The sequence below is a fragment of the Periophthalmus magnuspinnatus genome, chromosome 3, assembly GCF_009829125.3.
Source record: "Periophthalmus magnuspinnatus isolate fPerMag1 chromosome 3, fPerMag1.2.pri, whole genome shotgun sequence".
NCBI lineage: Eukaryota > Metazoa > Chordata > Actinopteri > Gobiiformes > Gobiidae > Periophthalmus > Periophthalmus magnuspinnatus.
In genome coordinates this window covers 17,182,693-17,196,714 of record NC_047128.1, presented here as the reverse complement: position 1 = coordinate 17,196,714, position 14,022 = coordinate 17,182,693, and positions in this window count along the sequence as shown.

Genomic DNA, 14,022 nt, shown 5'->3' with positions numbered 1-14,022 from the left:
AGGAGAAGATGAAAAAGAGCAATTGCAAATGCCTTCAGTCACCTTCATGGACTACAAAGCCTAAAGGCATGATGGGAAATGTAGTGCTGTCAAACAGGCACACTGACTGTTGACTGACAGCTGATTGGACTGGATATGTGTTGATAACTTAATGTGAGGCTCTGCAGTTTGTTGATGTTCCTCCCTCCTCTTTCTTCATCTTATCCATCTACTTTTATATCATCATAGATGTGTCAAATCAGACAGAAAAGGCCCTCGGTGTTGTACAGTACAAATACAATTATTAATATCTTGATTCACTGAATGTCATTTTCACCACAGATCAGGCCTAAGTGTGTAAATGTTATTATGAGCTCTGTATTCTGGGCTCTGCATGGTCTGTCCTGATACTGGGACCCTGTGTGATCTGAGACCACCTCTCTGTTCTGGAGCTCATGGAGTGTCCAGCCTTTTCCCCCTCACCCTCCACTGCTCTCACCTGCTCTCACCTGATCTCACAGACAATCCAGGCAAGGATTTCAGCAACTTAAACACAGAGCTTTTGCCACACCCCCTTTTTAGTTGACTAATGGATCAGCAGGACGTGTCTTACGTGTCCCTTTGCTGCAAGGATGTGCACACATGTGTAGAAAACTATCTTTTGAGATTTTATTCGCATGTGTTTACTTTTATGTAAAAAAATTTACATTAAAAACAGTCTACCCAAAATAGTGAACTGAACAGCACAATTTATTTACTATAAAGTAAACCCAAAACCAAAAAGTGCATCTTGTGTCACCTCTAGTGTCAATATAAGACAGTTGTTTTACATGTTTAATATTTCCACTGTGCTTTTTAATGAAGCTATATTCAGTTGAGTACTCATGCACTTGTCTAATGATCCCTGCATGGTCTGGTGCTGTGTGCCCTGGGAGCATGTAGGATTAACCTGAATATGTTCATGTGTGTACTGCTGTATTAGAGACAGTAGTGTGCAGAGTGAAAAGAGTGTTCCAGGAAACTCTCAGAGATCACTGCTCTGTGGATGCATTTAGTGTGAGGCAGCAGTTGTGTAATATCATATCATGTTTTAAATGTGCTGTAGTCCAGGCATGCAAGCAGACGCAGCACACAGAGATTATCACTCACACATGCTCATTTCTAGGCATCAAATCAATATTTCATCTACAATAATCGTTATCTTGAGCATTCATTTGTGTGTTGTTCCACCTGCAAAGGATTTCAAAGAGCTGCGGTCCATTATGGAGAATTGTAAGACTGGATTTGAGATCAGTGTTAGGTGGTTTAGCTCCGTGTTCACTGAAAGGTGCTGAACCCAGATCCTTCTTACTCTGAGTTGGAAGTGCAAGCCACTCAGCCGCTGTCCCACTGTCCTATCAAGTGTCTTGCCTCTTTAAAGACACAACAGCACTAGTTGGGTCTGGAATTGAACCACTGATTTTTCAGTTGCTGAGCTGAACACTCTAATCCAGGTGTCACCAATGTGGTGCCTGGGGCTGCCCCAGAAAACCTTGAGACTTTTTTTTTAAATAGAGAAGTAATGTTTTTACAATATGATTCTTGAAAATACAGTAGTTTCTGTTTGTGTGAGTCAGTATTCATTTAAGAGCATATTTGTGACATGATGGCGGTTATTGCTCTGGAGAAAAGAAACAAACACATCCAAGAGCTCCAAAGCACTGCTCTGCATTTCTGTTTTTTCTTTTCTACATTTTTTATTTTTGGACCCAGCATGCAGACTTAACTTTTATCAGATCTGCACCTCTTTATCGACATAGGAGTTAACGCCCTACCACTAAATAGTATCACTTTCACTTTTTTCAATATATTTCTGACCTGGTAGCCCTTGAACAGCTTAATGTTCTTGGAATGACGGCTGTAACATTTGAGTATGCACAAGTGTTCTCTAATAAAATGGTTTACAGCTGTGTGGCACAGTGTGATCCTGTGGTCTGCTGTTAATAAGATGTGATCAGTGTGTGTGTGTGTGTGTGTGTGTGTGCCTGCGTGTGTGTGTGGTGATGAGCCAGGATTAGGACAGCACTCTCAGCCCAGCAGGAGGCGCCACTAATGGGACACATAAAAAAGAGCAAACCCAGTACTTCAGCATATTGTTGATTGTTGACTTTTTATACAGAGGGATATCAGTTTGGTCCCCACTCCCTCCATCACATCTCAAGCCAAAAGCATGAGTGTGCCATCAGATTAGTCTTTTTTCAGTGACGCATGTGAAATGAAGGAGGACACAGGTCACCTATCATTTACAATAAAATCAAGTTTAGTGTTTAGTGTGTTTTTCAGTCCCCCAGTCCCACTTTCCTCGTAAGCAGCCATATTTGTTTTGATATGGATGGACCGTGTGTGTCCCTGATTGTTTAATCCACCTGTCAATCACACCCATCAAACAAAGATTCACCTGTGACCAGACTCACATCTTCGTAATATACTGGGGAAGTGTGTATTCTGTATCCCAGGAAAACTGCACTTAGAAATGAAGGACAAAAATATTATTGATTGTGATGGCAAAAAACTATGGTGAGTAGAGGCAGATCAGCTAAAAAATTGAGTACTACTACTTCAAAATAACATTAGTCAAGTAGTACAAAGTAATAGTCCAAGATAGTACTCAATGATTTCAGTAATTGTGAGAGTCTGGACATTCGATTTATTTCTATATTTGTTGTAAACAGAAGGGCAAAATGATATACAAAATCTGGTATTTTCAAAAGATAAACACAAAAATTAGAAAAACTACATTATATCTGAAGGAGCGATGCAAGAAACACAAAAGTTCAAATCATTTCATATTGTCAACATAAAACTTTTGCCACTTGTAAACTTACTCAGTTTTACCCAACTAAGAGTACTGTTACACTGTCAAATATCTTACTAAAATGGGAAAAAGTATTGTATAAAAGTGAAATTTTATAAGTAACCACTAAGTACTAACCACTTCTGATTGAGAGGCTGAGAAGGCTGATGTTTGTGCTGCTGCGGTGGAGATGGGGCAGAGGAGAGAGATCTTTCCAGGATTTTTGTGAATTTAGGTTGTGTCCGTCATATTTAAATCACACACTGTACATATAAATGGACATAGCTAACCTGCTTGTTACCGCATTCTACACAGGAAGTGCATATGGGCGTGCTTCCTGCTCCATCGAATCTCGCTCCGAATCACTTGTTGCCCCTCTCTCTGTAACTGCTCGCCTTGATGAGCTTCATTTGGCTGGAGCTGAACTCTATGGGTGACGTCACACTCCCATAGTCGACTTCTTTATACAGTCTATGGTTATAATCAAAGTGATAAACACAGATCGACCGCAAGTTTTTACACAGAATTCATTGATACCTGCTCAAATGAGTATCTAGTTTCAAAATTTACTATCAATTAGTATCTGATTTTTGATACTTTTGAAAACCCTGTGTGTGTGTGCGCAGATTTAGACTGAAAACACTTGCTTCGACTGATCCACGTCATAATTCAGGTGCTTCTATTGATCAAAAATACCTTGATAAATATGTATTCTTACTATGAGCTGGGTCACCTTTCCACAGATCTGACCTGTAACTCGCAATGGTAGTTTATAGCCATAGTCTTTAACATTTCCCTGGCTCCTTACAGCTACGGGAACCCTGCAGGGGCACTCTTATGGAAATGTCTCAGATGGTGATTCCATTATAAATCTCAAACAAAAACTCTCACAGAATAAAAATGTAATGTTTTTCCTCCGGCTAAGTCTGTCCTCAGTGAGCAGCAGCGGAACGGGGAAAAGTGGAAAAAAAAAATCAGTTTCTGCTCAAAAATTTTAATTCTGTCCTTGAGTTTTCTGGTGGGTGAATAAAAATTAAAAAAAAAAAAAAAAAATCTGAAAAACATCAAACATCAGGTATGATACTGATGGGTGAATACGCTGAACCCTACAGACACGGAGATGGAGTTTTAATCATGGTTTTGAAATAAGTGAAACCAAAAAGTGATCCAGGGGCATTTTACAAAATAGTTTTTTTTTTTTAGATTTCTCCTCATCAAAAACAGAGGAGGTTTTAGATGTCATCCGTGCATGTTTGAGTAATTTAGCGATCTCTCCCGGGCACTATTTGAACTCTCCTTAAGGTTAACAGAATGATAAATATACAAAAACATGATACAAAACTGAACACAACAACTTGACAAACCTGATGTGATGTGCAGTAGTTTCATTATAGCATCACAACAATAAAAGGTAACACGGTGATCTATAAATAAAGATCATCATGTGCGATAAAAATGTTATGCGTTAGCAGTTAAAACCCCGTAAAAGTGTAATACCTCTCTTTAAAGATGTGTGCGTGCCTGTATGTGTGTGTTCATAGCAGATTTAGACAAAAAACACTTGCTTCCGCTGGTTTGTGTCATGATTTAAGTGTTTTATTGATTAAAAATAACTTTATAAATATGTATTCTTACTATAAGCTTACCTTGCATTTATTCAATTATTCAGTGGTGGTTTTAATGCTCAGAAATACTTGGAAAAAACATGCATTCCTTCCTTCCTTGTGTGAGCAGCCTCGCCTATCATCAGTTCTAATCTGTGGAAAGATCAGATTGTTAACTTGGCCTCCGTGAAGATATGTCATTTAAATGTGAAACTGTGGAAAGTTTCAGGCATTTCAAACAGTAACACCAGGCGACTGACCCACTACTACACCAGTTATATAGAGCATCACAAAATTAAATATATATGGTGTTTTAATGGAATTGTTTACTGTTTCTGGTCCTTTTTGGCAATTTTGATGCTAGGTCAATTTGTAGCTTTGTGAAAATGTGGTTGAGTGAGGAGCGTTTTAGGCGTTGAATCCCATTTTAACTTAATCAATTAACCTTTACAATAACAGATTAACTGTAATGCGTTGTGTATATTAAAGAGCTTCTGAGCTGGACAGTAAGTTTTTTGCATAAAGTTCCTCAAAAGTACATTTATTTTTATATTTTTCTTGTATTTAAACTGGTATTACACATTTATTTGATGCACCTAAGGAAAAATAAGGATAGATATGTAAAATAGTGGTGTGAAAAAAGGTAAAAGTACATGATGATACCTCCTTTATCATGTTTTTTATGGCTAAAAAAAGAAAAAAAAAAAGTCTAAATGAGCTATAATGGTCTATAATGTGCTCTGTCGTTAAAGTGAATTTACCAGCAGCTCCGTACCTGGCCCCAGCTCGAGCTTTGACTGTGGTGCTGGGATGACCCCCCTTACCCATCCCCTCACACCCGCCCCACACACCCTCAGCCCGGGCTCTGTGGCAGCTCCTCCCGCTGCTGCTCCCTTCACACACGTCAGCGCTTTGGCCGTCTGTCCCCGTGCTGCAACAGCTTTTATGTAATCATGTTTCTGATCAGACTCCTGTGCCCAGCTCGGGTTTTGGCAGTGAATGGAAAGGCAGGTTTGACTGTGGGAGAGCAGACGTGGAGAGGAGAGATCTGGAGCTGCAACAACAGAGCAATCAGTGTTAGTCCAAATCAATATTGTTGTGAAGTTATATTGAGTTGCTATGATATTTTTAGACGGTAGGACTTGATAGGAGAAAGCATGGTTTAAAGAAACTGTTTATAGCCTGTGCTCTTCCAGTTTTGCAGGTAGAGGACACAAACAAGGCTCCACTAGCACTGGTTAATAATTGGCTGCAGGTGTTAGGGTTTAGGTAGGGATGATTCACATCAGAAAGTCCTTTTATGTTTTAACCAACTGGATTTCAGCATTGAAACTGGCAACCCAAAAAAGAAAACAACAAATACCACCAAATGTTTTTGAAATTAGGAATAAATCAGCATTACAATTGTTATCAGTAAAAGATATATATATGATTTGAACATTTCTGCCTCGTATCTGCAGAGACATTTAGGTTTTTTATGAATTTAAAATCAATATCTTACATACAGCTCCTTTAAAACGGAGTTGCAATTTCTGTTTGCAAAGCGCTCTCGGGATTCATTTCACAGATCACATTATACCATAAACATTCGAGGCTGAAAATAAGAACAGCTAAACTATTATATGAGCGTCATATTTCAACATTTTGTAGAGGTCTGAACTTAAACAAGTTGTTTTCTAGGAGCTTATTTTGCAAAGGAATTTTATAGGTTTATTATAGTGGCAAATTGAAATTTTATTGTGATTTCTATTTTGATTCATTTGCAACTAATTGTGCAGCCCTGGTGATTTAGTAGAGTTTTCTGCCAGCTGGCTTTCCTGTCAGCACACTGCAGGTTGAAGAAATGTAGAAGAAATCATTTCCCAGCACAAACACTCAAAGTCTACTAATACAGAAATGAGCATGAGCTGTGCAGGTCTGGTCCTCCCTGTCCAAACTGCAGGTCTGCTCAGAGGTCACATGACTTACACAGGAGCATGTGGAGCTCCAGAGGTTTAGAAGAGACTTGTGTTAAGCGTCCTGCTGACAGTCGAGAGGGCAGCCATGTTAGGTTATATTCAGACTCACCTGAGCTCTGTGTCCTGGCCAACATGACTCTGTGCCTGTCCTCCATCTAGGAGTGGGAGATGATGCCAAAAAGCTAGAGTACACTTTTGATGTGATCACAATTCATGTCTTTTTAGGTTGCAGTCTCATTAGGGCTTTTGAACTGTGCCGTGCTCAAGCTCGATTGTGTAGAGTTCTATGGCCCGTGCTCACACCAGCACAACTGAACCGAGCCACGCCCCGGTGACGTCATCACACGGCGCTGTTTGTTTACATGTGGTGCAGCAGTGCTAACGCCTTAGGAGAGAAAAGAAGGCGACATGAGCAACTGTGCCGTGCTTTGGCCCACCTCCTCAAACTGGGCCAAAGCCTGGGCACGATTCATTTGCACTCACACTGAACAAACTGTGTGGACTAGTGTGAGCACAGCTTTAATATTTTTTATACAATCTTAAAGGGGCAACCAAAGCCAATTGCTGTTTTTGAAAGTTTACTCACTTCACTGTGATTGGTTATATCCACCTGTCACTCACTCGGAGCATGATGGAGGCTGACTAACAGGAGGAGTGGGTAGGGAAAGTGCCTGTTTGACCATAGAGCTGCATTATACAGAAAAGGGAATCAAGATATAACCAGAACTAAACCAGGACTAAACCAGGACTAAACCATGACTAAATCAGGACTAAACCAGGACTAAACCAGGACTAAACCATGACTAAACCATGACTAAACTAGGACTAAACCAGGACTAAACCAGGACTAAACCAGGACTAAACCAGGACTAAACCAGGACTAAACTAGGAACAAAGATGGAGCAGTAAATCAAGAGCTTTGCCTTTAGATTCAGCTCCTTCTTCACCACAACAGTCAAACAGAGCGACCGCCTCACTGCAGACTCTGCCCTGATCCACCTGTCAGCGTCAGGGTCCATCTTTCCCTCACTCCTGATTAAGATATACTTGTCCTACCAGAAACTCCTTCTCATTTTTATTTGTCTGTTCTTAGCAGTTTCCCAAGAAAACATACATATCTTTTTCAACTCTGAGGTCACCCCAGGTCCTCGTTGGTGCGTCACACTGGTGTAGACATTGTGAGGGAATATGTGATTTGGAGAAGTTACAATTGTCAAAGCCTCTCATCTGTATGTGGGAGATGTTTTTATCTATGAACACAGCTGCTGTTATCTCTCTCTTTCCTCTCTCTCCCTCTCTCTCTATCTCTCTCTTCTTCTTTGTGTTTGTCTACTTTTTCACAGTCTTTCTCTCTCTCTCTCTTCTTCCCACTTACCCCTTCCCTCCTTGTCTTTCACACTTTCCTCCTCACTCTGATCTCTTTTTTTTAGCTTTCCTCTCTGTCTTCTTCCCCTCTCTCTTCTCCCCTTCCTCCCTCTCTCCTCCACCTCCCCTTCTTCCTCCTTTCCCCCTCTCTGCCCTCTCTTTTTTAGCTTTCCTCTCTCTCTTCTTCCCCTCTCTGCTCTCTCTCCCCTTCTAGCTCCTCTATCCCCATCACTCCCCTCTCTTTTTTAGCTTTCCTTTCTATTTCTCTATTTCCTCTCACTCCTCTGTCCTCCTCTATCCCTCCATCTTGTGAAGGCTGCCTCCTCCCTATCATCCCAGCAGGAGCCCCGGGCCTAGAGACGCTAAGCTAACAAGCGGCGCGGCGTAAACAGCTTCAAAACGAATGCGGGATGTGGCGCGGATCAGGCGGGCTTTGAGCGGCGGCCATTGAATCGTGTTTTTAAAGCGACCGACTGCAAGGCCCTCTATTGGATTTGCTTCTATAAGTAAATATTTGGTGGTCCCCCGCTGGTACAGTAATTTGAAAGATGTACAGTTTGTGAAGGAAAAGTACATTTTGACCGTAAAGAGATGAAAACAAACTTTGACAGATTTGGGTTAGCGAAAATAGTTATGTAACCTAATGCTTCGGACACAAATGGGAAGCTAATTGAAACTGTGCTGAAAATTCAATTTGACTCAATTTTGACACTATATCAAGAATTAAAGAGGGGGTATTGTGCAAAATGTATATATTTTTTTTTACCTTTCCTGCTATGGTTCGCTGATTCTATCCAATAAGCCCACAAACTTTCGTCACTCATGCAACCACACAAAAATACTGCAAAAATATACCAATGCATGATACAAAACTGTACACTATAACTTCACAAACCTGACGTGATGTGGCGTAGTTTCAATAGCAGGATGCAGCTGACTGTGTTGTGATAGCGCTGTGAAGGGGTAGTGACTTAGCACAGAGAGCAAGGGGAGGAGATTCAGAGCGTCAATCACGTCAACACATTGCTTTCAGTGAATATAGCATTTTTAAATCAATAAAAGGTAACATGATCTAAATATGTAAAATACATATTAGAAAAATACACCGAGTTTTTTTTGTTTTTGTTTAATTGATTTTTTATTTATTATTGACAAACTCACAAACACATCACATGCATACACACTTGTACTTAATACAAATCCATAAGGAAAAAGAAAAAAATTAATAAGTGAGCAAATATTTCAGTTCCAATTGTGCTCAGGTAATTTGTTATTCTTTGTCACACGTTTTTAAAATACTTTAAACATAGATTTGATATTGTTGAAATATTAAAATGAAAAATCTTTCCAAACAAAATAACTGTATTCAGAAAAGGTGAGGAATTTCCCTAAAAAACACACAACATGATGTTTCTGGGGGAAAATTCAAATTAAATTTTCATTGACCTCACCCAAGACTAAACACTAACCCAGAACCTGGCAACATACAGACAAAATCTGGCAACATAAGGAGTAAGCTTGGCAAAATAAAACAGGTGAAACAGGTCTTCCTCTTCATCCTCACAGATCCTGCTGTAGGGGTCATTTCCTTCTTGAGTCTATTGTAATATTATAAATAGTTTGGAAATAACAGTTACATGGAATTGTGGCATGTATTTCATCTTCCAAAAACAAGCTCTGAGGAAAAAGTGAAGCACCAGTTGTTTTAAGAGTGCATTTGTAAATGATTTTGTTTGAGTTTCGTTTGAGTTATTTATGGCTTCTCAAACAAATCGCTGGTCTCTCTTTTCTCTTTTCAATTTCATTTTTAGGAATGGTTGAAAATAGCTGATTAAAACTTGAATAGTCTAAACATATGTTGTTGTATTTTCTAGTAAAATGTTGATGCTCAATGTCAATATCTGAATCCATCCAAAGCTCCTGTGTCTGAGTGAACCTCCTCTTTAAGAATGTGTATCACTTCAACTCAAATACTCAGTCTGAACAACTTTTGAATTATAAAAAGAGCCTGCTGGGCTCGGGGGTGTACGGAGACGTCTCCCTCTGTCTCAGTCGTACCACCAACCAGACGGTGGCGCTCAAGGTGCTGAAAGGCCCTCACGCCCTGCAGGACGGTCTCCGAGAGGTCAGTTAAACAGACCTCTCACATGTTTGAGTAATGTTTCATATTTAGTGTGTCCTTAGATGTGAACACGTGGAAGCTCCTGTGAGGTACATTCACATGGCCAGTACAAACCTGTTAACTCAGAATCACATGACACAATAATGAGATCAGATTTTGGGTGTGTGTTTACAGAGGAATCTGATCAAAAACATCTAGTGACATGTGTCAGTGGCTCAATAGATTTTTTAATCACTGTTGTATTTGGAAGACGAAGTACAACATTTGAAAATAGCTCAAAAAGACATTTACTTAACTCTCAAGTCACTGAATGAGTCAAACACAACTGTGAGTTTAAGTTTATGGTGAGAAAAAAAATGCAATAACAGGTTAAAGGGACATGAGACATCTCCTTTAAAGAGGGGAGATGCAGAGTGCGAGAAACGAAAGTGAAACAGCGAATATAGAGTTTTCAAAAAAAAAAAAAAAGGTAACATGGTGATCTAAATATGTTATGTTAGCAGTTATTATCCCATAGAGGTAAAATGGCTCCCCTTTAAGTGTACTGTGTGAGTGACTGATAATTTGTCCCCACAGATGAGGATCCTCCAGGCTTTATCCGCACAGGGCTCACACCATTTCTACATCATGGACTGGCTCAGCTCCTTTGAATCTTCGGGACGTTTTTGTCATGATTTTGAGAAGCTGGACATCAGCCTGGCCCAGTTTCTGAACCACAGTCCCTATAAGAGTCTGAGGCTGGTGGAGATCCGAGTAATCATCTGCCAGGTACTGACACATGGACCTGCACCACAGTTTGAGAAGCCTGCTCTAGTGTGACATACTCTAAACTGTAGTACTCACTCTGACCACTGTACTAAAACCATACTCTAAACTGTAGTACTCACTCTGACCACTGTACTAAAACCATACTCTAAACTGTAGTACTCACTCTGACCACTGTACTAAAACCATACTCTAAACTGTAGTACTAACTCTGACCACTGTACTAAAACCATACTCTAAACTGTAGTACTCACTCTGACCACTGTACTAAAACCATACTCTAAACTGTAGTACTCACTCTGACCACTGTACTAAAACCATACTCTAAACTGTAGTACTCACTCTGACCACTGTACTAAAACCATACTCTAAACTGTAGTACTCACTCTGACCTCTTTAACACATGGTCCTGCACCACTCTTTAAGAACAGATATATAAGATGAATGGTATCATAACATTGTCCTGACGTGTGTCCTGTTCACAGATGGCAGGAGCGCTCATGTTCCTACAGGATGTAGGCTTTATGCATTGTGACCTGCAACCTCAGAACATCATGATGATAGATCACGTAGAGCAGCCACTGAGCATCAAAGTCATTGACTTTGGCTTAGGCTGTTCAGTGAGAGACGCCAGGGTGGAAGAGGAGAGGCAGACGCTCTGGTACAGGTACGTGAATACACAGGGAAAGTACTTTACTCAAGTACAAGTACATATAGTATGGTTTAAAATACCACTGGACATCACATGGAAAGTAGAATTTATATAATACACTGCACTCATGCTTGAGGTATATGTACAGTGTAGTACAGTGACCACACACAGGGGCAGCAGGACTCCTATAATGTTGTACTAATCCCTGTATCTTCTGACTATAATTAAAGGATTTATATAATATTTTAAGGTATAAATTAATTGATTAATTGAAATAATGTATTAATATGTGTACATTATATATTCAATTTACTTTTTCCACATCCATATAGTATAGACTATTTAAAAAAAAAAAAAAAAAAAAAAAAAAACAAACACTGCACTTTGTCCATCAACCAGAAGGTTGGCAGTTCAAACCTCAGTGAAAAATAGGATGTCTACAGCTAAGACTTGGTTTTAAATACTTTAGTTGTAACGGACTGTAAAATGTGTGTGCCTGCAGAGCTCCAGAGCCTCCTCCAGGCCCCTGTCCATGGGGCCATAGACATGTGGTCCGTGGGCTGCATTGCTGCTCAGATGTTTCTGGGCGCTCCTCTGTTTCCCGCCAGAGACGAGCAGGACATGATGAAGCTGATAGTGGAGACTGTGGGGCACCTCCTAAGCCCTGTCTGGACCAGGGTCTTCTGACCCCACTGTTCTACAGCTGGTCCAAGAGCAGAGACCAGTGGACATACAAAATACATACAAGTCCCTCTGTCCACAACTAAAAGAGTACCATGATTCTATGTACATATGTATGTATATGTGATGTATATGTGATTATGATGTATGTGCTCTTGTTTCAGCTCAGTCCTTTGGATCCCACTCGTCGGGTCACACATCTGGACCACATTTACAAGGTAAGAGCAGATCTCATTTTTACTCACAAATTGCCTCAAATCAATGTTTATTAGGGGTTTATAACACAAAAGAGGTGTCAACCACCAACTGAAGTGTTACTTGTTCACACTTGACCCAAGTGTGTAGAGTTGTTGTGCTCCTGGGCAAGGCACATCCAGCCCCTTCAGTCACAGCTGTATTTCTGATAGATTCACCTCACATGTCGAGGCAGTTGATTTCAGACTTGTGATTGTAACATTGTAAAGTTCACTGTCCTCTAACCTGACAGAGGACCACGACCAGATGGTCTTTGTGCACCTGGTCAAATGCATGTTGGACCTCAACCCAGAGACCAGAATCTGCCCCGAGGAGGTGCTGGACCACTCGTTCATCACCATGTCCTACCTCAGGGGCAGTGACCCTGCCAAGTGACCCTCCTACTACTTCTGCTCTCAAACACAAACAGGAGCAGGAATATCCAAGCAAAAAGCAAAGAGAGGAACAAGGCCACGGAGACTGCAGGTTGGTTCTGTTGCTTATAAATATATAGTGTGGATCCAATCCAATCCAACTTTATTTATAAAGCACTTTAAAAACAACACAGTTGACCAAAGTGCTGTACACAAGTTAAAACACAAAACATGAGATGGAATAACATTAAAAACAGAACATGATAAATGTCAAGTCTTTACACTGAGTTAAAAGCCAAGCTAAAAAAATGAGTTTTAAGAAGAGATTTAAAAACAGGAAGTGAATCGGCCATTCTAACATTCAGTGGAAGTGCATTCCAGAGTTTAGGTGCAGCCACTGAAAAAGCCCGATCACCCCTGTGTTTCCTTTTTGGCCTGGGGACCACAAGGAGAACCTGACCTGCAGACCTGAGGGAGCGGTAAGGCACCAGCAGGTCAGACAGATACTGTGGGGCCAGGCCGTGCAGACAATTAAAAACAAATAAAAGAATCTTAAAATCAATACGAAACTGAACAGGTAGCCAATGTAGAGATTTCAGAATGGGAGTTATGTGGTGAAATTTCCGAGAACCAGTTCAAAGACGAGCAGCAGCGTTCTGGACGAGCTGAAGACGGGAAAGCAGGGTTTTATTGAGACCTGAGTATAAGGCGTTGCAATAATCTAGCCGTGTCGAGATAAAAGCATGGATTAAAATTTCAAAATTGTGTCGAGATAAAAATGACTTTACTTTGGCAAGTTGCCTCAGTTGAAAAAACTAGTCTTAACAACTGCCTTAATTTGAGCATCGAGTTTCAAGCAAGAGTCAAGCTTAACACCCAGGTTCGTGACAACAGCCTTGGTCAAGGAGCCCAACTCAGTGGAGATAACAGCAGTTGAATCACTGGGAGTAAGCAACACAATTTCAGTTTTATTCTCATTAAAATGGAGAAAATTGCACGCCATCCATGCTTTCACCTCACTAAGACAAGCTAAAAGGTCCTTTGACTGCTTCAGAGGCACATAAATTTGGCAATCATCTGCATAAAAATGGAAAGACACCTTGTATTTACGTAAGATGGACCCAAGAGGCAGCAGGTAAAGGGAAAATAACAAAGGTCCGAGGACTGACCCTTGAGGAACTCCACATGTCAATGGAGTAGGGGACGACACAGCATCACCAACTTGCACTGAAAAACTTCGGTTGGATAATGAGCTATGATATGAGATAAACAAGTCAGTATCAAATCAGATTTGGACTAAGCTGATATTGCAATAATAATACCTGGGATACAACGTGGGCTCGTGCACATGTGTTATAGGTGTCATGATGCCTGTAGTATCCGTCTCCCTGTGTGCTCCCCCCCTCTCCTACCTGCCTGCTTGGAGCTGGGTGGAGTTCCTGACTCCTCCCGCGC